We start from the raw sequence: 26,653 nt of genomic DNA, 5'->3' as shown, positions 1-26,653 counted from the left end.
GAGAACTGAGCTAACCAAGGTAGATCTGTACCAATAACATGGCAAAGGAATCCAGCAGACATAAAATCAAGCACAGGCAGGCTTGGGCAGTGCTCCATAATTGCAGCATCAATAGAGTGCATGCTGTTTTCCCCAGGAAAAGATTACTTTGAAGCACCTATCTCTTTACAGATATCTTTGTAGCTTCACTCTGTTATCACAGTACCTCACAAGTTTAAAGACCATTATTTGTCCCTAAATATTGTATTCCAAAGGTACAGATGTAGGAACAGAGGCACAGAATCAGGTCCTTGAATTGCTTACTTGCAGCATGATGGAGGAGCAATGCTTGTGCATTGATTAAAATTGCTGCTTCTCTTCAGACTTTGCATTCAAACAGGTGAGCTGTCTCTCTCAGCCCACAGGGCTGTGAATGACCAAAATGTCCAATAAAATGAGTATTTGCACATCATTTTTGGTTTAGTATTACCCCTGGGCCTGATCAGAAGGATTGAAAATGCTGGGCTTTTTCTATCAGCAGTAAGGGCACTTAGGAAGTGAGAGCTCCCCTTTCCCTCAAATAGGCAAGAAACCATGGTGGTACATTGGAAATTATCCCTGGCTGTCCCTTTTCAATTAAAGCTGGTCATAGCTGACCTACTCTTTATTAAATGTTAATCCATAGCTGCTTCTGAGACTCCAGTGGTTCAGGGTCTGGTCTTGAATCCCAACCAGCTCCACACTATCAGACAATGATGCAGAAAAAAAAGCTGTTTACCTCCATGCTATGTCTGCTCCTCTAATTATCACCCTGCAATGTGAAGGTTCACAATTAAAAGAGAATGGAGTTTCAAAAAGGGCTGCTTGGTGTTTCCAGCCACTGTTTTTACCACTAATATTAAGTATAAGCTGTATCCACTGATTTTCTGTGCAAACTTTTTTTTTTTTTCTGCAGGAAGCAGTCCAGTCAGGGAAGAATTAGCATTGAAATATATGAATATTTTATGTCTAAAGTGTGATAGGCACATATTTATTCACACAGAGTTTCTCACAGCTCAGCATTTATGTTGTTTGCTCTGCATTTGACATCATCTGAATAATATTAAGTTCCCAGGCATATTGTACTTGACAAAACTAATTCCTTTCTACTCAATTGTGCCACAAAATTTTCAGGCTTATATCCTTCAGTTATTTCAGCATAGCAGATTAAAAAAATAAATATCATATCCTTTCTACTTTTAATTCTGAAAACCCCATTTTGTCTTCTTAAAGCCTTCATATTTATGTGAGGGCTTCTGGTCCACTCACATACGCACAGTATTTTCTTCCCACAGTCCAAGTCCAAAAGAATTTTTTATACAAGTATTTCCTATCAAAGTAAACAGCATCCTTCATAAAAGTGTAATGATACATGGCTCAGGGATGCAGATCAGGATTTTAACTTCTGCTGAACTGTTAAAGGAACAAAAGTTCCTCCACTTCTTTCTTCTAGTGCCTGGGATAACAAATTCTTGTCTTACACATCCTTCTCTTATTATTCCATTCTCATCTCTTCCCAACATTATCCAGGACTAAACACTCATCTGAAACGATTCTTGTCCTTGTGCCATTTGATGTTTTTTCTCTTGTATTTCCCCTTACCCCTGCTCTATTTCCTCATAACACTTTTCATGAGGCAATGCTATTTCACACATAGAAGTTCTCTCCCAAGTCAAGGACTATCAGGGTTCCCAGACATCACTGCTGCTGAAAAGAGGGACCAAGTGATGATCTCTTCAGAACAGCTGTTACTCCCTGTAACCAGAAGTAATCCATTTGAGGTGGTTTCTTTAGCTCTGGGGTTTCCCATGAAGGACTGAGTGCAAAAGAGTTGGTACCTCAATATAATCTTTTCAGATTCTCTGCTGTATCAGACATGAGTTGTCCAAATACTTTCTTTGGCCTTGATAAGGACAAAATACAATATATAACAGGAATTGTTGTGAGAGGGCATAACTGTACCTTGGTTAATTGGTAGAGCCAGTTAGGAAATAGAACAATTTGACTATTGTTTCCTTATCTAGTACACATATCTATCCAAGCAATTTCACAGCAGATGATGGTCACATTCTGACAGTCCTCCTTCTTGTATTAATGTGAGAAAATAGGATGTTAGCTGGGCCTTGTCAGAAGTGCTTTTGTGTGCAGTAATTTGATCAGAGGCTGGAGCAGAGCAGCCAAAGACAAACATCAGTGAAGACACTGTGATTTCCTCTAGTACTTAAAGTTTTTGTGGATCTCTTAAAAGTCAGAGGAATATTTTAAAACATCATGAAATCTGACACTTCTGTTTTCACATGTGTTGCTGGCAGAAGTTACTTTCCCTGTTTCAGAACAACTATGACTCTCAGAGCTTTGACAGACTGACCAAGGAAGACAACTTTTCTTGAAGTCACAGTGTCACATTTGTAAATGTCAGTCCAGATATTATGTAAGAGTCCAAATCCAGCTGCATTGGTCTCTATTTTAAAATCTCTCTGTCATTCAAATCCCTTAATTAATGCATTTGTTTGACTTGTTACATTACTTGATTCAAGAACACTTTTTTAAAGGTGGTGATTTTATATTTATTCTCGCCAAATGCATACTTCCTGAGGTATAACTTTACAGTGTACCTACTTGTGCTAAACTGTGCACTGCTATAACCCTATTGTAACAGCAGCACTGAATATATAGTTATTTAGTAACTTAAGCACCAGCTGAATGGTTGACATTATCATTTAGGAAGCAGTTACCACTTTCTGACTGAAAATACAAACAACACAGCAGATGAGAATGTAAGATTTCTACACTCATTTTATGTGCTAGATTTACATGAAAGCAGTGGCTAAGCATCACCTGCAAAATGGCTACAATGGCCTGTAAACTGGCAATTGCAACTACATGCACGTGATGATAGAGTCAGATGGAATATTAATATAACTCACTACTTATTTGTGAATGTATGAATATATATGGAAGAAAAAGATGAGTCTCAGTTGTCAGGGTTTGTTGTCTCTGTTTTCTTCCCTTTTATTTTTTTGGGGGGTGGGTAGGGAGAAAGGACATACAAAATTTAAGAATCCACAATAGCTCCTTGCAAGATCCACGTCTGTTAGACTTTCTATCTTTGGAAGGATATTTTGGGACATAAATAATATACATAACAAAAGAAACTGAAGTGTGTGACTCTCTTTTTCCCTGCTGACAATGAAGTGAAAAACACTGACGTCTAGTCTGGTGTTTGCAGTACAGATCTATTCTATTTGGCTTACACAGACGCATCTGTTGAGAGGAAAGCTCCCCTAAACCTGCCTTGGCATGAAACTGTGTCAGGGGAGTTTTTGGTTGAGTGTTAGAAAAAGGTTGTCCACATAGAGGCTGGCTGGGTGCAGTGGTCACAGCACTAAGACTGACAGAGTTCAAGAAATGTTTGGACAATGCTCTCAGGCACACGGAGTGACTCTTGGGATGTCCTGCGCTGGGCCAGGAGTTGGACTCAATGATCCTCATGGGTCACTTGCAACTCAGCATATTCTGTAATTCTGTGATTCTAAACAAGTTTTACTCCAAGCAGCTCATTAAAGTAGTGACACTGTCCTCAAGAGATGTGGAGCACACTGTGACATCCCTTTTACAGGCTGTCTTACTCACATGACAGGAATCAATGTGAGTCCAACAGATCCACCTACTCATATAGGCCTGGGTGCCTATAAGCTAAGAGAAAGCAGGCATGGATGGATGGATGGATGGATGGATGGATGGATGGATGGATGGATGGAATATTTTCTGTGCAGTGCAATTTGTACTTTGAGATCAGGATGTCAAATGTAACTATTGTTCATATTGCTCCTAAAGAAGGGATCTAATTTTTAATCTCATGGTCCCCAGAATTAGGTTGGAAACTGTCATTTTCATAACCACTTTTTGAATTAACTACCATAGCTCTTTATCTGATGTAAACGTTGGCATATCCATGAATCATATAGAAGGAATGTAAGTTGTTTAGAAGGAATGTAAGCTGCCTAGAAGTGCATTAGTTAGGCAATTCCCTGCTCACTTTTCCTCCTTCACAAATGCAATATATTAAAAGGATATGCCAATAAGCTTTTGTGGGAAAAAAAAAAGAAGTACAGAAGAAGTATCTTGGATGTAATTTTCAGGTAAAATCTTATTTTCTGTTTCAGCTCACACAGGCTATTTTTTAAATTCCAAAAATGAGCTTCTGAGAGTAAGATTGTTCTCCTATCAGTCTTGCCACTGTTACTTTATACACCTTTCTATAGCTGCACAAATGATCATGTTTGTTTGAGGGGTGATATCATTTTTAGAACTACACAACACAATACACCATGGTGGCATTATCAGACTTGAAATAAGAGCAGAAACACTCTGCAGGATGCTTCAGAGCTAAACACTAGTACTAAAGAAACTGAGGATTTCAATCAAAAGTTTTTACTACCTGGAGAATATACTTACACAGTACCAGCAACACATATCCTGACTATTGAACAGCATCTTTCTAGATGTGCTTCCTGGCATACAAAAGATTTCATTTAATTAATGCAAACCATATTCTGATAGATGAACATCAGGCATTTATTTTGCCTTTTTTCTTGCTGATCTTTTCAAAACTCACTACCAGTTACTGTATTCATAAGTGATTTTTTAAAACAGGTTTTCACAGTTTTCTGGGTGTTTTTTTTTTTTCCCTGCTGATCAAGACAGTCTGGAAGATTTGGAGACCTACTTCTTGCTCAGAGAATGAACAAGCCTTAGGACTGCTCCTGTTATTATCTTCTTGCTCAATGCAAAGGATAGCCATAAGTCAGTCTCGTTTCTATAAATCGTTATTTTTATAATGAGGTATTATTGTACCTCCTTTATCACCTACAGGACGCATGTACCTCATTCTCAGTTCAGTTATGGCCTTGCAGTCCTATATAACAGGGATGATCTCAGCAAAGACAGGACCCCATGAAATTACTCCATATAAATCTTTGCTGTAACCCTATGAGTTATTCTGATATGCTTTCAAGCCTGATCTTTATACTTCCCTTGCAACCTCCTTCTTTTTGTTACTCCATACAGATCATTTGCTATTAAAAGCACTTTCCAGTTATAATGTTCCTCAACTTAAAACATTTTGGATTCAAACAACTCCCAGAGCATATTAACAACTGGCTTTATTGTACAAATGAACTACTCATAGCTACTTTCTCTTGGAGTATAGCCACGTTCAAAGGAAAATGCTTCCGCTGCTTAACACTGCACTGCTATCTTAAGCAAACCCTCAAAACTGGTTGCTTACAGTAGGCACAGCTCTGAGGAAGAGGTGAGGGTAAACATCCCAGAAATAGCCCCACTAGGCAATGAGCTCATCTGTGCATTTTCATGTCACAATTTCTGCAGAGGGAAGTATTTTATAATGGTGTCTTCTGAGGACACATTCATTCTCCTTTTACTCACTCATGCACTGCCTTGGTAGCAACCAAATCTCTCAAGAGACAATGAGGAGCATGGCATGGCTGCACAGCTTCTTTGCAGTGCAGAGCCCTTATTCTTATGAGGTTATCATATTAAGGCAGGCTGGATCCATGGATTCAAGTAAGCATGTCCTATGAATACCATCACCCCATATAAAGTCTGTAGAAGCCATTTCAGCAAGAAGACAGAGGTGATAACTGGGGAGAGAATTTTTAATTTTCTTTCATCCCAAGTTCATTCCCTTAGCACCAAGTGTGAGGCTTCTGAATTTGACCCTGAATTTTCTGTAGCAATCTGCCCACATTTGGGACTGAAGAAGGTCTACGCAGAAACTCCCAGCACAGAACTGCAGTCAGGTAGGTCTGGCTTTTTGGGAGTACTACAATGATGTGAGCTGCTGTCATGGCATTTCTTCCAATTCAGACCATACATGAACTAAAGTCCTCAGTTTTTATTCTTCACTGAACTAAGAACAAAAAAACAAACCCCACCCAGAGGGTTGATGCAGATTCAGAAGCAAGAATTGCAAGATTAATCTCTAAGGATCATAAATTAGATTTTCTCTGGAAGAAAGATTCAATTAGGCTTCTACTTGAGAAGAAATACTGTAATGTAAGCTTTATTTTGTGCAGGACTCCTTATTTAACAGGAGGCAAATCACCACATATTACTTCTAAGGAGACTTCCTGCAAAGTCAGAGAGTTTTAGTGTGCTGAAGTTCAGGAGGTTTTAATTGTGTGTTCCCATTCTATTGCAAAAGTGGTGGTTTTTTGCAGTAAATAGGAACAGGTTAGATAAGACTTTAGGTTTGCTCAAATACATGATCTTATACCACTATTAGTTAACAGTTTTTGTGAAGTAAAAATGAAGAAACTGCTACAGCCATAAGTCCAAATTTAACTGACGTGGTCCCTCGAGACTGCAGCACAGATTCAATGCAAAGATCTCAAAGCACTGCCTCAGTAAAATTGTTTTCCTTGCAAAAATTACAAATAAGATCTTTCAAGGAGGAATGACTGGCCACATTTCTGCATCAAAGGAAGGATGACAGCTTGCATGCAGATAGAGAAGCAGGAAGCAAGTCTGTTCTTTAAGTAATTTCAGTAAGTGAGAAACCTCATTTTCCTATGAAGATCATTACTGCAGTGGCTGAAAGTGAGCTGCAGTCTGACATGAAGTGTTGATGAACAAAGAACTAAAAGTTTAAAAGTGGAACATGTTACACATAATTAAATATGGATCCTTTCTAATCAATAGTGAGTGTATAATTACATTTCTCAAGGTTATTTAACAGGGTGTTGTGAGGAGACAGAGTGAACAGAGTCAAGTAGGTAAACTAGAGAATCAAAAATGTGCTCTGCAGCTCTGCTGAGGTTGTTTGTAATCACTCTTGTCATACTTGAATAGCTCCCACTGAAATTTTTGCCAGTGGTCTCATTAAGGAGACGTGAAGCAAGGTTAAGGAGGCCTCCAAGAATAGACAAATCCTCTTACACAATGCTGCAAAACTACTCCAGTGTTGTCTGTGTCTATCTTATTCCAGGGTATCGCTGCATTTTTGCACTTGGAACAGCAGCAAACAGAATCAGACTGAATTCTTTCATTGAGAATTGCTTTGAACAGGTTTGATAAACCTATCTCTGAAATGGTAACATGAGAAACCTTCAACATTTTAGACTAAAATGCTAATTTCTCTAATGGAGGGTCCTGTTGCAAGCCTACATCTGAGCCCCTAGACATGATTACAACAAAAAATAATATTTAGAAATACTTTAAAGAAAATGGCTTAGCAATGTGATAATATGCAGATGTCAGGTATGTTTACCAGTACCATTCTGCCTATTAGACAGAAGTACTAGGCAATGCAATTCAGCATTTTTGCTAACTTCAAAGTTAAAAAATCAACACCTGAAAAACTCTCCTCCCACAAATTACATCTATTTAAAAGACAATTCATGTGAGCAGCTTTGAAACTTTCAATTTCATCATCTTCTGACCAGCTATTTGGATCCTATTAATTCAAAAGTATCCTACATCCATATCCTACATCCTATCCCTCCTCTGAAGGACAAGGGCTCAAAGACTCTGTGCAGCACCCTGAGCATGCACAGACTTCCCATCCAGGCCGGGATTGATTTTAAGTGGATTTTTTCTTTTTATCATGAAACCTAGATCATCTTTGTATCCATACAGATACTCTACTCATACTGATTACACTTGACCAGAACCTCAAATGCACACAATGCATGTCATAGATATGAAGAATACCTATACTGAACTTAAATGAGAGAAAAAGAGAAAAATACCATCAAATCCAAAGAACATCAGATGAAGATTTCACTTCTATGTCTCTGCAAGAGTACAGACTGAGCAAACTCTTTCCCTTTTTCCCTTAAAACTGAAACAATTTCTTGTGCATTTTGTGTAGCATTTTGGGATTTCCTGATGAGAGAGTTTTAATCTCTAGACACTGAAGGTTACTGCAGATTTCCATTAGTTTTTTATCAAAAAGGATTTAAACCACCAGGATGCCAAATAGTAAATATTTTCTCCCACAAAAAAATTTTATTTACCTAACCCGTAACAGTGTTTTCAGCACGACTGCTAAAGTAAATGAAAATCACTTAGAAACCAGATTGCTTCAGTTACAATCCTTTTGACTTTTCTCTTTGGAAAATTTCCTATAAATTTTTATGACTGTTTTGTTTTAGTACCACATCTTCATATTAGCACTAGAATTGTATTTTTCCATCATAATTTTTTTTCCAAACTCTACTGTTCATGAATCCTGATAAGACCGGATGGGCAATAACTGGTCTATAAGTAGAAAAGGTACAGACATAACTGTACCCATAAATGCATTAAATTTGACAAAGCACAGACTTTGCTATAAACTGTTAAGGCTTTCCTTTGCATGCATATTCTTTCCCCATCAGACATGGCTTTACTGGGTGAAATACTAACACTCCAGGCCAAGAATGCTGGAGCTGGGTATTCCACAGCTGGCAGCTGCTTATGTACTGATGCAAAAAAATAAATGTAAGCAAAGAGAGCTGTGCGTAAACAGTTTCCCAGCCCACATTCTTTTGAGAAGCTGTTTAGGAGCAATTAACCAGAAGCTATGCTTCTGAGGTAGAGGAAAATACCTCATAAATATGAACAGGACATCTCTTTATTTAATTTTCCTTACAAAACAGATACAGAGTTTGATTCAAAAGTGATTAATAAAAATTACTAAATTAGATTCTGTCACTCTTCATCTAAGCATACATAAGGGAGTGTAAATGGATATAAATTTGATACTACAGAGATGATAACAAGTTTTGTTTAAACAGACTGCCAGGACTCTGACCACTGGGTTAGATCTGAGTGTCCAAGTCAAATCTGGGCTCATGATCTGTGAGCAAGGCTCCTTCCAAGCCCATGAAGGACAGGAAGGACAAGAGCCAATGGATTTCACTCATTAGTCCTCAAGAGACCTCAGTGAAGAATTTTGTTATTCAATTTTTCAGCCAGGCTGGGATCACTGTTCAAAGCTCACAGCTTGTTTTGTGGTGCAGTTTAATTTCTGTACAGCTGAACATTCCCCTTCACCTGCCTACCAAGACCAGGTCTGCTTTCTGCTGTAAAATCTGGGCACGTTAACAACAATTAAGGCAAACCCTTTTCTCGCAGTTCTTACCTTATCTCTAAGGTATGTCTTGCCATGAATTCACACAGGAGAAACATACCAGATCCTAGATGCTGGAAAAGAGAAGGAAAAGTTCCTACCAAGATTGTTCTAAAAAGCACTTGAAACTTCTAAATGCTGCTGCAGAAGCTAATCCCTTCCTGAACTGAGCCTTAAAAAACCTTTTCTTTATTTTTCAGCGTTTCAAATTAGACAACCAAGTGCGTTGCAATTGCTTCTGAGCTGCTTGTAAGTGCATAGTAATAGCAAGGCCAGTCTTCCAATACTGCCTGGCTGATGAAAGTGAGCATCACTCTCATTTGCCCTCATTCAGGGGAAGTCTTAATGGGAAGCGGAGCTCGAAGGAAATTGGCACTTTGAGAAAAATGGCTGTGTGGGGAAGAGCACTTTTGTTAATAGTAATTGGAGGACATACTGCAACATCTTTTCCAATTTTCTGAAAGTCTGTGGACAAGCCAAAGCCCCATTTACCCCCATCTTCTACCAGAATAATTCCACTGACTGTATTGTAATGATCCCTACTTTACACCACTGTTAGCAAGAACAGGGTTACACTCCTGAGCTGAAGTCTCTAGTTAAGGTACAAATATCTAAAATCCAGAGAGAGCAGACGTCTAATTCAATGCCCACATTATGCCTAGAGGTCGAGGTTCTGACAATGAGGACAAAAACTAAAAAGACAAAAGAAATGTTAGTTTGACTCAGTGTCTCACTGTAAAATACCAGAAGCATAATGATATAATGTTAACTTCAGCAAAGAATACAGAAGGTGACAAGGTTATTTCTTTTTATCAGCTGAGATATCTTCTGTGACAAAACTACTGTTCTGCAGTGCAGCCTACTTCATCCCCATACAAATGCAGAACAAAGGGAGCAAAAACAGAGCTTTTTTCTCCCATCTTCTTCCACAGCATTACACAGAGGTAGATTTCAGCCAAACTACAGGGTTTTGGGACACATTATATGCAGCAATTTCTAAAGTACATTATTTGACAAAATTATTTGCAGGCACATAGTTGAACAGTAAAATCTCTTCATTCCTAGACTGTGTCATCCCTCAAGCAGGGAAAGGCAAAATTTTTGGCGGTTCAGCTGTGTCCCTATCTTCCTTGCCATTTGCCCATATTGATTCTGCACTTCTGATGTGTTTTAAACTTATGAGCTAATAGCTAAATATTGAAGAATATTCTTGAACTTAGATGTAAGTCTAAGGAATGAGTGATGTATACTTAATACCAGTCTCTAATTCGTTTTCAGAGATTTGTAACCTCAGGAGCCTGAATCCTCAAGCCATCATTCTGTTGTTTGCTCCTCCCTGTAACTGAGTTTGGGTGAGGAACAGTCTTATTATTGCCATAAATTACACTTGCTTCTCCAAAGAGAAAATGAGAACTGAGGACCAGAGGTGGCCAGCTGGGAACCAGTGTAAGAGAACTCTGCCCCTGCAATGCTCTGTGCTCTTTATTCTTGCTCTTGCCATTGCCATTCCCTCAGTCCTACTGATTCAACTGTTCTCATGCCCGCACCATTAATGCGGGCATGAGAACAGTGAAAGAAACCATTAAACAATAATAAAAAGGGAAAAGCTGTGATGGAGCAGCTGTTCTGCAGGTGTAAGTGAAAGAACTGAAGCCTGTCATGGAAGGGAAAAGGGAAGAACAAGTGCAAGAAACCGAGCCAGGCTGGGAGCACAAATGGAATAGACAAAGTGTATGGCTAAACAGTCCTGTGATGGCAACAATATGGCTCCTCTTATTTCAGGAATATGTTTTTAAGTACTAATACTTCTTGTATAATAGTATGAAACCTATTCATAAGTAATCTAGTCTACATAACAAAAGAAAACATTCTGGCGATCAATCTCTGCAAAAAATAGTTGTGAACCATGAAGACCTAGACTTGAGTAATTATATCTGTAGCCAGTGCTTCTGACTAAACATGATTTACACCTGTCCTTTGTATTAGTACAAAGAGTACCACTGGAGAGAGACTAAAGGATGAATTCACACATTATTTCTCTTCCAAACACTATATATTAAAAAGACATTGTAGCACATGTATCAAGAAGTAAAGAATGTGAGTTTGTACAAGTACAGAGCCTGCTTCAGCAGCTGTGAAGGTGTTATCCTTGCCAGAGAAATAAACTTTCTAGGGATTCATTTGACTTTCTAGGGATTCTTTTATCTCATGGCTTCAAAATAAAGCTAGGCTTGGAGATATTTTTCTTACCTAATGGTTAGGAAAATTAGTGTATGGTAAAGCAGCTTTCCACAAAGTGTTTATTTTAACTCTTCAAACCTCTTCATCAGATGTTGTGATTTCTTCCATTGATTTGTTTAACTAACTGAACTTATAGAGTCCATCAATAGCAACAGAAAAGTTTGCTTTGTTTTGGACATGTGTTCTCAGGATTACATGTTTTTCCTGCAAAGCTGATCAGATGGAAGATATCCTTCCTTTACTGTCCAAAGCCAAACCTACAACAGAATTAAATATGCAGGCAAAACATTTCTCCCCAGTTTTAAGACTTGGCATTAATTTAGTTTATTTGGTTGAATATCTTCTCTGTAATTAGTCTGCTAAATAATATTAAGTCAACTTATATGCAATTTTTTGTATTCAGAAATATTAATTCAGCCACTGAAAGAATGATGTGGTTTAGTGGAAAAAGTTATTTTTCTCTGTTCACTGAGAAAAATACATTGGAAATCAGAAATTTCAATAATACCTGTTCATAAAGTCATTAGGCAACGTGTCAGGGATTGTGACATGGAGAAGATGAGAAATACAATTTATGTTCATCCCTGTGTTTTTTGTCTATGTATCTCCTTTTGATTTGTAACATCCTGCGAGCATCTTGTCTCACATAGGGGCAGACAATCCAACCTTGGTAGCATGGCAAGAAAATCGGCCTATTTTTTAGGAATATTAGGTAAGGAATGTACTTAGTAATTTTTGCTTATTCTTGTTTTATGTTTTAGGAATTTTGGAGTTTTTTCATGATTCATGCTCTTAAAATGACTGAGGGAAGGTAACAGAACTTTTTAACATTAAGATTCTTGTAATTGGGAGCGTGCCACAGTGACAACAAAAGAAATTATTATTAGGAAAATGTACACAGTCAAATACAAAGCATACCAAAAATTTCTTGCAAGCTGTTAGTTTCTCATACTTGCAGTTTTGTTAAATGTACTCAAAGACAAATTCCAATTAAGTAATGACTACTAATGCCCATAGGCTCTTAAAGATAAAAACGATAACAGGAGCGAGGACAATATTTGACCTTACGCCAGTAAGATCAGCCAATAAACAAATCCAATTTAAAAGTATGGGAACTATGGATTTTATTAAGTTTTCTAAGGACTTCTTTGCATTCAACAAATTTCAGCTGGGAAGAGCTCAATAATCTGATGACATCAGGAGTACAACATGCTCATAATAACAAATAAATATCATGGCTGAAAAATTTCCATATGGATATAAATAGGCCTGTAGGCTGCAGGTACCCTATTCAGATTATTTCAGTCCTTGCCTTTGTACATGATACATTGCATAGCTGTTAAAAATAATGGATATAATTTCCTAGAGAAGCTGAATCACTGTTCTGCCTTGTTTTTTTTTTTTCCCTACATCCTGGTATTCAGCAACATGCTCACAGATTTTCATAGGCATGATATGATTGTTTTGCCAATCTCACTTTTGAATTCCTATAGCTGGCCACACACAGCCTCCCTCACAGCTTTGTCCTCATGTCATTGCACTGCAATCTTGGCTAATGCAGTCCTTAAAAAGCATCCTACTCATATTTTACAGTAAAAATTATTTTGTAGTCAAACTAATTTGCCAGAAGCCTTACTGTTCTTGCAACACAGTCTTGAATGTGTCCAAATTTATAACAATCATTTGTGTGCTCTTGTGCTCTCCTTGGAGTGAGGCACTGTAATGTTTTTATAGTATTCTGATACCTGGCACTATGTTGAAATAACAGACAGCTCAAAGGACATGGGGAATAAAACCAAATGCACAGGGGACGATGAGCACACGAGATCAAATTCTACCAATTTACTAAACATCAATATTTTCTACAGGACCTGAGTTAATCTTTATGTGTGTGTTTGTTTTTCTTTTAACTCAAATTTCATTTATGCTGTATGTGAGCTGTTTCTCAGGGGTGAACAGTGAATAACATCCTACAGTTCTACCCTAAAACATCAAAGCTCTCTGTACAGTAACCACAGAAAGGATTCACTTCCATTATAACAGGAATAAAGATAGTTTTCCCTTTCTCTCAGACTCTGAAATCAAAATCACAATCATGACAGCTTTCTGCAGCACTGAGTTTAAACCTAAATTGATTATTTAAAAGATGTTTTACTGCTTTCCTGCTGTACAAAAATAATAGGCAGGTTGTGGCTATTTCACAAGACATAGCACTTTGGAGAGCCTGTTGCCACACACTTTCAGCAAGTGACCAGTCCCTCCAGAGGTGACACCCAAAATACCAGAATGGTATTTTTAACAGTGAAGGCTGGTATTTTGACAAATATATTTCTCTCATTGAAAATACATAGCCTGTGGTCAGTGTAGAGTAAAAGTTATGGTGAGTGACTGTGGTGTTAATAGGCTGGAGGACAGGTTGGCTGCTATTCCCAGTGAGTGATCTATGTCTATCAGCTCGCCCTTCTCCCCCAGTAACAGAGTGTTGGCTCTTTATCACCTCACTTGTGGTTGACTTGGAGGAGTTTAGGTTTTGAAAGGGAAATGTGAGCACAAGGTTAGAAACAGCTCTTGACATTTGCTTGATCAGACCACAAATCCCTTTTGCCAGAAAATCTAATGCAGCAAATCTTTGAGGATCATTTTGGAAGCTCAGTCTTTGAAGAGAGTCTGCTCTATCACAGAAGTCCCTTGTCATTGTGTGTGGAACAAAAGGTGAAAGTATTAGGCATCAGTGTTATCTTCAGCCAGAGACACAATAGATAACTTGGGAAATTTTGCAGGAACAATTGGGTCAGCATGTTCCTGTTCCACCTTCTACTGTTCCAGCAATATTGTAGTATGTCTTCCAACATTGTAGTAAATTTTCAAAAATTATTTCGAAGAACTTCACATACTTGATGAACAACTTGTGGGCCTGAGAGTAGCAGTATGAGCTTTCCTGGCAAAGCTGTTCTGGTAACCTTTCTTAATAAAATTTGCCTTTTTTGTATCATTAAGCATGTGGCTATGCCTTTGTCTATATATCTCATCTTCCCTTCCTGCAGAAGTGTATCCACCATTGAAGAGTGGGACCTGGCAGGTAAAAGGAATTCTCTGAAACAGCATCTAGTATAATAAGTGACACTGCAGGACAAACGTGCTCCCTCTTAGACAAATTGTGCTTTGCTTTTGGGGCAGTAGTTAGCTTCAGCAAAAGTGGAAGGGATCAAAAAGAGTGGGAAAGGTGGTAGGACACAAAACTGCAAGATCAAAGCCTCTGTCTATGGCCCTTTGATTTTACTGTGTTAATTCCCAAGACTTTGAAATCCTTTTGACAAGTATTCCCTCAAGAAATTTCTACAAGTTGTTATGTAGGAGAACCTTAGGAGAACCTGAAGTATAATTCTGTGAAGATAACAACAAAAAAATAAAAGCACAATGGTTACTGTAGTGGTAGATCAATGTAACGAAGTACAGCTTAACTTGTGATAATTAGGTGATCAAGATAAATACTCTAACATGATAAGGAGAAAATACATGAGTCATAAAGGACAATTAGCAGTAAACATAAACTCCAAACCACCATTTGATAGAAATCACATTATATTTATAGCTATGGTGGCCTTCTAAGGTACATATGACTTCTTCTTTCAGAGTTTCACCTGTGTCTGGATACAAATGACATACTGAGTACTAAAGATTTGTTTGCCTAAAATATGTGCAATACATTTTGTTACAGTGTGCTGTAACTTCCTGTTTTACTTCCTAAGTCCCTTCCCAGGTGTGGCAATACCTCTCTCCCTTCCCCCTCACCTCCTTGCTGAGTGAGTTTTGTCAATCAGTTTTAACATTCCAGCAAGGCCTCGTGTGGTTAGTCAGGTTCAAAAGATGCCCCTATGCCCAGAGGTCATTGGCCTGTCTGGGCGTCATCCTCCCCTGAGACCCTGCCCCTCCCACCTGGTTGGTGTTCATCTGTCCCTTTCCCTCCCCCTGTCCCAGAGCTTAAAAGCCCAATCAAGCCATGCAGTCGGTATTCCGTTGGAGCTTTTACCTGTGATTCAGACCTCTGTGACCATGGAATAAAACTCTGGATATTAACCCTCTGGCAGAATCCGTCTCCTTTCCTCCTCACCATAGCTTGAAGCCTTCCCTCCTGAGGTAAATTGAGTTTCTATCAAGCCTGGACTTGTTCACTGCCCAGCTTTAACCTCCAGCCAGCTAAAGGTGTCTCTGAGGTGAAATATCACAGTTGCTGCCTTTGGCCCAGCAGCAAGGGTCAGACTAGCCCAGGCACAATCTACCTGGTAATATTGGGATTCTTATTCCAAAAACATTTATTCCTGTCTTAGTATTTGCTGTGTTGGCTCCCACTGCCATAAAGATCTTCTTTGCATGCACTACCAGTACAACTCCTCATATTGTCTCTCCTCACTTTCTGCTATTACTGACCTTCTCCACAGCCTCTCCATCTTGCCACTCCTTTCTTTTATTGCTTCCTTATGCACACATACACACCCCCACTCACCACTTCCCTGCTTTTATCCATTTGCCCTCATTGACAGACTGCCATTTGTGCCATTTTTTTCCAAAAAATCTGGATTTTTTTTTTTGCCCCTGTTTTAAGTGGAAAGAATGATCCTGTGGTTAAGACACTAGGTCGGTATTGTAGGGTTCAGTTTGTGTTTGCTGGCCTCCTGCCCAGTTAATGTAACATGGTTTTAGTGTAATTGAGAACAAGGAATGCTATGTATGTAGAACTTTTAGCAAATCACTTAAACAAAGTGCTTGGATGTCTGAAAGCTTTCTCTAAGGTATTCATTGCTCTGCAATTCCAATGGGAATTAGGGGCATGCAACACTATGTAGGACACATTCATCATGTTGAAGGATTTGGCTTAGTTCACCACCTGCAAAAGGGGCTAATTCTTAGCTCACATAAGGCTTATGATGATGAAAACATTCTATTAATGTTCATTATGTGTTCCTTTGCTACAGTAATGAGTGCCAAGAAATAATTCTCTCAGTAAGATGAATGCCAGCTAAAATAATTCTGTTCTAACAGATTAAATTCAATGCAAGGTCACCAGTCACCTTTCTATAGCACTCTTTTTCTTTAGTATGTTCCTAACATGGAGTAACTCTTTGGAGGACAAGTTTAACATTAAAGTCCTCCCCTGCAGGAGGAACACATATCAAAGACCTTAAGCAGAGATGTGTACTCCTGTGCCCATGGTCACAGTTCCCAGCTAGGCACTGTGCTCTTGCTTATGTCCTTTGGTGGATAGATTTCATATTACAAGTGTCTGCAGGGCAACAGCAAGGCTACTTCTGTCAATGTCATGTCGAGTTCAGAAGTACAGATTCTATTGATGCTATCAGTAGCAAATGATGCATCAAATTAACGCTATGTAAATTATCTCTGGATTAAAATACACTATTTTTATTATGAAAGTACTTTTTTCTCTAATCCCACAATTGCAGCCATCTTATTTTTGTTCCCCTTTCTCTATTATTTTTTGAGTCTTCTCTTCATTTCCCAGTTCTCTCCTATCATTTGGCTCCTAGCAATTATTCTATATAATGGCCATTTCATATTTTTCATCTTTTAATTTCACTTACATTTTTAACAAGTACCTTAGCTGATACAATCTTTTTCCCTCAGAGCAGTTTTTCATGAGTTTGTTTTAAACTCACTGTGTTTTGCAATTTCCTTACCTGTACAGGGATCATAACTTCTATTTTATAAGATTTTTGGTTCTCCATTTTGAATGCATGAAATGAAGTTCATACACATTTACCTTTTGCTGTATGTGCCTGAATACCTTGCAGATGTGGCATGCTATTTTTACAGATTTAGAGTGCACCTTTCAAATATATGCAGAAGAGTGAGTGGCAAAACTGTAAAACTCCTCCTTTCTTTTTGGCAAACTGGTCACATGAAATACACTGAAATACAATGACATTGTTATTTCCCTTTTCTCAAGCAGCAGAGCAAAGAACTGGAGGACTTTGGAACAGCTTAATCTTGAACTCATTCTCCGAGAACTGGATTTCCTTCAACAGATTGGTGCACAGACCTCTGCTCCAGTCAGGAGGATCTGGAGAGCTCAGTTAGTGTAAGAAAGAGCAGGTGGACAGAAATAATGAGGAACAGTGTTGCTATGAGCAGAATGATCTCTGTAAATGTAACTCCACAAATCTGCCTTCAGAGCCGACAGAAAATCATAACATCACCTGTAGGGAGTCTGGATGTTCATATCTCACTTATCTGGAAAAGGTAAAGGGTAGGATAAGACCAACAGATGGATCATCATACACTGAGAAGTGGGATGTCAAGGCCTGGAGATTTATCTTAAAGCTCTTCCATTTTGTCATTGGCTTTTGATTTTGAAGCCATCACAGCCAGATTCTTCATGCATAGATCCTAATGCTGCCATTGGAGAGCCTGGCTCCCAGTCAAGGAAGGGAGAAGCTACAGGGACCCAGCTTGAGGCAGACTTTGTATCTTAAAATGTCTTTGCCCTTCTATTTTATTTTATCTCATGACCCCAGAATATACAGCCCTTCCAATATATTTTTGCTCAGTGCAACTCAGTGCTTCATATTAATTTCAGGAACCTCTACTTTCTGAACTATGGAAGTGTTGAAGTTCAGAGCAGAAGAAGCCCAGAGCAGCTCCTGCAATGGACCTGGCCCAGGAATCACTGCACACCTCAGAGTCAGTGCTTGTGTCACAGCCAGTGTGCACCTCACAGGCAGGTGCAGGACTGTGCCTTCTCTCTCACCTAAGCAGGTGCAGGGCTGTGCCTGCAGGGCCTGCAGGCTGCGCTGTGCTGCACACACGCCTTGGCTGCAGGAGAAACTCAGGATAAAGGAGCCCAAAGGCAGATCCTGCCTGGCACCATTGATCTCACCCCAGGTGTGGCCTTGCCTTTATCCAGATCTGCAGCAATAAGATCTCATGTGAACCTCCTTCCTGTTCAGCAGTAGAAGTTATCAACAGAGTTGTTTTCTTGTAAGAAAATTCTACAATAGCTCGAATGACCTAAATAAGAGAACCTTTTCAACAGACAGGATCTGCCTGGTGCATGGATAGTGGGTTATTATGATGCAATATCAACCGGGGTTCTCAACATCTAAAATAATAACTAAATTACCTATGCTATTCTCTCCTTATAGTCTTAGTTCTAATAACTAGAATTTTAAATTATAACTTTCAGGGACTGAGCAACTTTCTGGGGTCATTATGGACCAGAAATTCCTTCTACAATGCAGCTCCTTCTTTTACACATATTGGAGGGTGAACTCAACATCTCATAGGTCTCAGCTTCTTCATTCCTCAGATAATGATTATGATTAAGATTTTTGTATCAGCAAAACAAGACTTGGCACCTGCAGTTTGATCTAAAACCCAGTGATGTGAGTTCTAACTGACATTATATTTATAGGGAATGGAACACAAATAGCATGATGTTCTGGCTTGGAGGCATTACAGAACAATAGGTTACACCATGTTTGTAACTCAGCTGCTCAAAGGCCTAGGATCAGTAAAGTGCTGTTCCTTTGGAATTGCATTTCCCAGCAGGCTTTGAGCAGCAGAAGTGTGTACAGTTTCCAGTGTCCTTGGCTGTGCGCATACCACTCAACACTTTGGCTCAAGTTCTTCTTGCATTACCTTGGCAGAGTACAGAGCATTCAGGAATCCTAATCTTTTATTTGATCACTTTATCTTTTCAATTTCATCCCTTTCCTATCCTAATTCTTTATTTTTCATTAAAGCCAGTATGCAAAGATCAAGCTGGTTCTGTAGCTGTCAATCAGTGGCCACAAAAAGTACAAAATGTGAATAGTTAAATCAGCAGCCTTGCCTGCTGAAGTTATCTGCATGGCAGAGATGTCAGAGTATTGTTTCCAAGCCTGACTTCTACATGCAGGGAGAAGCAGAGCATGTCCTGGTCTCTTTTATCTTCCTCAGGAGAGCAGCCAAGTGGCATAATCAATTCTTCCAGGCTTTTGTCTTTCACCTGATATTTACTTTGTTCACTGCCTAAGGCTCAACTGTTCTTTTGCCCCTTAAAACGTATTTACTTTTGGACTATATGAAAAATAACTGCAAGTTTTGCACAGTGTTTTTTATATTTAGACATAAATGGAATATTTCGATAAAGAAGCAGAATTTTTCTCCTTTTCTCTAATTACTACAACAGCAAATCTAGCAAATCTCCCTTAGTTGTTGAGAAATAGTCAAGCAAACAAAAAACTACCACTAAAAAGTAGGAACAACCTTCTTGGTACAAGTTAAAGAGGGAATTTCAGTAATCCAGAGAGTTTTGCTAAGTGTGTGGTATATGTTATTGCAGCTAATGGAGGTCAAATGTTAGAGATGTGGCTCTTCTTGCAACTCCTGGTATTAAAAGAAAATAAAATCTATGGCTGAGAAAACCTGAAATACATTTAAATAAATGCAAGGGATTTTAACTGGCACACAGTGAATTCCTAAGGCAAAATTAAAGGGAGAAGGAAGACCAAGCTACATTTTACTTTGTTTTGTTTTCTTACTGATTTAAATTCATAAGGCTGAGGTACCATAACAGGATAACAGTGACAGTTATGATAAGAAAGTATTTCCTTTCATTCATGTCAGTTTTCTTCCAAAGTCAGTGTCACAAATTTGGGTAAATAGTTGTACAGTATTTCTCTAAAAGCAATACTTTTGCAAAATATATCTGCAGTATAATCTTCCCGAAAATAATAAGTATTGCTGGTGAAATAAAAGTGGAATTGGTAACTGACAAGTGATTAACTGACTTGATCAGGTAAGGAAGATAAAATAACAAAGGTAGTGAAACAGTTTTCTGGCTGTTATTATTGAATGTCAGAATTTATTATTTTTTGTCTCAGATCTGTATGTGCTCTGTGTTTTCTATATACAACTCACTCCAAAGTGAGCTTCAAACATAGAACAGAATCAGAGTCAGATTCACCATGTAACTGAAAATACCTGGGTTTCATGCAGTTATAGAAGTGCCAGCTAGAGAACAGAAATAAATAACAATATTTTAAGTTTATTTTTAAGGTAAAAATCTTAAGAAGACATCCTAGATTGATCACTACTAAGGCATTGTTTATTTTGTTTTACTTTCATTGTATTAAAAGCCTTAGTTTAGACATTTGCACAGGGGTCCTCAAGTGAAAGATAATCCTGTCTTATAAAGGAATAATTTTCCAATAGTTTCCCTGGAAATCTTTAAATGAGAAGAGTAGAAAAGTGAATTTGACCTCCTGTGCTCATTGACTGAAGTGAAAATTTGTTTTCAAGAGTAATTTTGGATATTTCTGAGAAAGGAGAATGGGCACAAATAAACAGCCAAGATTAGAAACCGAGTATATAATAAGAAAGGTTGGAAGTACCACAACAATGCAGTGGTTTCCCTGAAGTTATGCTTATTTTAGAAATGCCCATATTTGGTCTTAACTTTGAATCTCCTCATTTTCAGGGGTGTTATGGATTTTTTGTAATGCAGTCTGTAAAGGTAGATTTTTCTAATATGTAATTTCTTGGCATACTAACACTGTATGCTACTATCACTGTAATAGCTTCCATTGTTAGTTATGCCTATTGTCAACTATGAAAAGTGGTTGCAAGATAATGAAATGTGATGGATATATGAATGATCACTCCAAGAACCTATTATTCATGGAGTTTAAAAAAAATCTTCTTTTAAAACCAATAATCACACTGAATTCTTGAATGTTGCATGTCTAAAGCTAAAAAAAACCCCATATAGATTCAACTTCCAAATATGAAATATGATCCCCAATTCTTTTTGAACTTTTATAATGTAACTAAAGAATTAAAATATTACTGTTCTAGAATGTAAGTGTCCAGGAAGGACCAGGTAACAGCAAAGAAATCCACTCAAGAGAAATCAAAAGAAGGAGAAGAAGATAAAAATATTCCCTTACCCTGTCAATTCCTCAAAGTTTGCAAGAATAAGTTAAGCTTGCAGGCAGTTATGAGCAGCTGAATGTGTGAGGAATGCATACAGTTGTGCTATCCATGTTGCCACTTATTTTGCTGAAATTTAATACTGTACATGCAAAATGGTGCTATTGGTCACTGTCGATACAAGCCACTCTACCTCTTAGAACATTATATTCAGGTGTTATATTATATTTAGAACATTATATTCAGGTATTCACCCAAAAATAAAGCCAGTGAGCTGTAAGTATTGCTAGACTCATTCACCCATAATTGTTCTGACAGGGTAAAATACCATCTCTAAAACATTAGAGAAAAGATATTATTTTACTTTTTTCTCTTTTTAAGAGGGGATAAAATGCCAGAAACCCTTAGAAATCTCACACAGAAGATTGAGATTCTGAAAACTCACTTCTGAGGGCTTTCACAGTTGCCCTGGATTCCCATTATGACCAGGATGTTTTAGTTTCAACACACTCCATGGAAAGACCATTAGTAGTCTCCACTCCATTGGAACTGCCCAGCAAGGGAGTAAAGGCTACCCTGGTTTTGGCTTCACCAAGAAGCTGCCTGGTTACAGTCTATCTGGACCAAGCTGAGACTGCTTAGAGACTTCAGTTGACAGGCACTGAAACTTCCTAACTTCTCCCAAGAAAGGAAATTCTGAAGAAAAAGGAAGCACAAAAACAATAATCAAGATTTTCATAGCCTGACATTAGTCTTCTTTCTATAGGCTAAATATTATAATAGCAAAAGCTAAGATTTTTACCTTAAAGAATATGATAATATTATTTTCTTTTCAATTTTAACTTTGAAATTCAAAACCAATTGAGGCTACAGATAAAGAAGACAAATATGTATACCCTCTAGCTTTCTCCCTCTCACTGCAGTTCCTGGGCACAGGCACCACAGAAGTCCAGAACTGGGAGTTTATGAAGGGCTCCATGGCCACCAGAAAGGGATCACTGGCCATTTAGGGGCTGTGCAATCAGTGAACCAGCTCCTGACCAAAACCTCAGCCCAAGGCTCTTTTGGTGTCCTAGAACAAAAGGAGAGCAATTCCACCACAGGACAGGAGACAAAGGCACCCAGCAGGACTGAATAAGGACTGTGACCTGGTGGCACTCTCTGCATCCTGTCAAAAATTACCTTGCTCCTCATGCTTTTGAAATTCTCTCCAAGCCAGATGTTTTATCCTAGTCATAAAGTACACAGGTCCTTTCCTATGAACTGTTACTCCCTGCAGCAGCTCACTGAATAGGTTTCAGTAGCTCCCTTGTGCACTGAGCAAAGGCATTGTTATACATATTAATGTTTTTAAAGGGCTTTTTAAAAGGCATTAAGAGACTGAACAACTGCTGTCTCAACAGCAGAGATGAGGGAGCTGTTATTGTAGGTGCATTATTACAGAAAAGAAGTATAACCTTTCCAGGGAAACCCTGTGGCTACAAAAATCTTATTTTTAATTATAGGACACAATAGTTTTCTAATAAAAAGCAAGACATTCTGAGTGTAGAACTGAGGCAGTAGCTTAGTAAGTTTGTTCATTGTATCTCCAAGCTTGAGTCCAATATGATAAGCCCACTAAAGCAATCCAGCCTTTATACTCCATGTCTTGGCTCTTATCCCTTTTTCATCACCTTAAAGTTATCCAAAATTCCATTAATTATTAAGATTGTCCTTGATTTTCTTCTGATAAAATTTATTACAATGAAATGGAAGTGGCAACAAACCTAAAAGTAAAATAGATGACAGCAGCTGTGCAGTCCAGGCTTCAAGGGCTCTGAAGAAAATGTGTAAATAATGGACACCAGAGATGGCCCAAGCAGGAAAACAAAATTATGGGTGTGAAAGAATACTCAAAGGAGGTGAAAAGAAAGTGAAATGGCATTTGGGAATAAAACTTTCAGCATAACCTATATGATAAGCACTTCCATTCAAATAAAACTGAAAAATCTCATGGACACACTTAATCGTGCCTTCAAAAAAAGACAAAAATAGTTTGTGATGGTGATGGAGGCAGTTTCACTATTATTTATAATGTAACAAGAATGGTAGAAGAAGTTAATCTGTTAAAAAGATGAAATGGTTTGGTTTAGATACAGTAGAAATATTTAAAACTATCCAAAATTGGTTTAAATCTGCATCTCATACAAAACCAGTATGACACTCACTGGCACATTTACAAATTTTATTCAGAAAGAAGAATCACAATGTGTGGGACATAGTTGCATGCTGGGACAATTTACTACTAGCTGTGAAATAGATACAAATTTTTAAAAGTTCACAAAAATATTTTTCCTGCTCTACACTGTCTGTTAATAATTTATTTCCTAACTGCTCCTAATTTAGGGAAATTGATAGTTGCCATTCCAATGATGTCATGATGCTAGTTGTCAAATCAACCTATATTTCATAAAAGATTATATTACAGCTTATTTAGAAACTCACTAAAGATGAGTGCTAAAATTCATTGCATTATTCTAATAAAATGCTCTGCTGACTCAGGGAATTTCTGCAGTTCTTGTGATTTCAGCTATTCTGATCCCTACATGTAGGCACCTCTTCCCTTTCTGAAGCTTTCATGGACTTCCTGTATCAAATGGACAAAAATGTGTAAAACAGATATGGATATGTTTTCAATGGTTTCCATACAGTCCCTTCAAGATTTAGTTTTGCTGTGATCTAGGCTATGTCTATGAATAAGGTCTCCCAAATAAACCATGAAAAAAATAATCCTGAGCAGAAGGTGCAACTTGGAAAAATAACATATTTAGTAGATGTTAAGAAAGAATCATAAAAGCAGCAGGTTTAACATTCCCCCTTTTAACCACAGATTTATACCTATGATATAGATTTACCCATGCAGCTTCTCATAGAATAGTTTAATCTAAAATCCATTTTTGAAATCGAATGAGGCTCTTAATAATTACTATGCTTGTAGAAATAGAGAAGTAGTTGTCCCTGTGTTGTACAATAATGGAAATGAGACTAGAGATTTTGTGGACTGTACAAAAAAAATTAGGCAAAATTCAAGTGAACACAATAAAACCTCATTGAACATCAAGCCTGAAAGTGTTTTAGTTCCATTTAGTGAGTACATAGGAATCTGGGAAAATATTTTCTTAATAAATTAATAATATGCTATAGATTTGATAAACCCAAATATCACTCCTTGTTCTCTACATATTTTTTATTCCTGAATGTCAAATTTATGGAAAGTACATTCACAGAAAATGTATCTTCTTGAAAAAAAAATTAAGATAAGAATTTAAAAATCTAAATACTTGAACTATGAAAATGTGTTTTATGTGAGTCAACTAAATAGGGAAAAAGAAAAAATGTAATATGCCACCAAAGACTCCAGTAAGACCAGAAAACAAGAAGCCATTAATTTAATAATACTGATGTTCATAGTGAAATATCTTCTGATAGTTTTGCTAAATTTTGCTAAATTTTCAAAATTATTTGAAGAACTTATTAGTATTAGACACACTTCACAAAAGTCATGTAATGATTATAAAAAATAACAAACACTCCCTACCCCATTAAAATTACAAGTAAATAGAGCAAAATAATTACTTAATTATAGGGAGAAAGCCCTGTGCTTTGAAATTTGCCTAGAAAAGTCTCAAATATTTATATTAGCATATGCTAAATGTCCCAGTTCAGGAGCATGCTTATTTAGCAAATTATTTCAAGTGTCAATTATTTTCATGCCAGCAATATTGATATTTCCTAATCACTGTCTTAAAGCACACACTAACGGGATGAATGTGTGGAATCCTGTGGTAACAACCAGAGACCTTAACATTAAATTTATGAGACTTTGTATGAAGTGCAGGTATAAATTCATGGGCCCCTGGAAGAAGTCACAGAGAGAAGTATTTAATAGGATTTTCTATAAACAGCTGTTTTTGTGGATTTTCCAGAGGTGCCGTTCTGCACTTCTCTAAAAGACAATGATAAAATCTGTCAGGATGAAAGTTTATATTTACACCAAAATCTTTGTTGGGTTTGATTTTCATCAACCTTGTTGCATTAGTTTATTTTCATCTCCCTGAAATTACTTGTGTTCACAGAACTACTTTTTTTCAGCATGAATGCTTATTTATGAATAGCCCTTGTTACAGGGTATTAGTATGGAAGTGCAGAGATAAACCTAGCTATTAGGTTCCTTCATTATATATTAATTAGCTGAACAACTTCATCAGCATAACCACAGTCATTCAGGTTGTGAAACTCCAGACTGAAAAATGAAAACCAATAGAAGATTATAATAAAATATGTGCAGTAGCAATAATGGGAATATTTCCATTTATTCTCTATGTGGCATAAAATGTTTGTGAAAATCTCCTGAAAACAAAATGATAACATTATATTTTAGTCTCATGGAATATTAATAATTTTAATTTTAGAAAACAAAGCAAAAAAACATTTTCTGGGAAACACTCTGGCAGTGTATTACTGGCATTTCATATGCACTTGAACAATAAATTAACAGTGTTCTCATAAATTAGGTTAGCTGGGAAATAATAAACAAGAATAAAACCATAAAGATCTTTCATTATTGCACACAATCAAAAGGTGTACAGTTAAAGCTGCTCTGTCAAGTGGGATATAGGCCTGCAGTCTGTTTCCATTTAAATGAAGCTCTCCTTCTTTAAAATATTCCTGACATGCACTGAAATACTTCTAAAATTCCTCTTAGGTAGGACAGTAGGGTATTTAAACTTGAAATTCTGCACTATAGGGTCAGAGCTGCATTCCAAGGTAGGTGGCCAGAAAAGGCCTAGGCATCCAATGAAATATTCCTTGCACTTCTCTTGTTTCCAGAGTGCCTGTCATGTGTCCATAGTGAGCAGTATCCTTTTCATTGCAGCTCATATGAAAGTGAAAGGAAGCAATTTTTCATTCTGCATCAACTCAGGCTCAGAAATTACAAAGAAGTATTTCCACAGTATGCATGCTTACAAATCCCCAGCCACCATAGTGAAGTGGATTTTAAATCAAAGTAAATTTTCCACTAAAAAAAATAATATTTAAAATGTGAAAAAAGGAGTTTTGCTTGAGTATGGGTTGTATAAGCACTTTCAAAAACTGTCTTAAAGTACTGCAAAGTAATTTGCACTTTTTACCTTCATTTTGATCAGCTTCAATTTCTCTATGTGGGTTTTTTCCCCATTTAAAACATTGTCACTGTTTCTTACTTCAAATAATGTACTGAAATTGGAAGAAGAATTACAATAATTAGAAGTTATGACACTTATATTCTCAGAGTTTCAGATAGAATTGGTT

The sequence above is a fragment of the Melozone crissalis genome, unplaced genomic scaffold (assembly GCF_028551555.1).
Source record: "Melozone crissalis strain CALT ecotype California unplaced genomic scaffold, PUWL_Pcris_2 ptg000006l_1, whole genome shotgun sequence".
Classification (NCBI taxonomy): domain Eukaryota; kingdom Metazoa; phylum Chordata; class Aves; order Passeriformes; family Passerellidae; genus Melozone; species Melozone crissalis.
The sequence above is the reverse complement of the archived record's forward strand: the minus strand, read 5'-3'. Positions refer to the sequence as shown.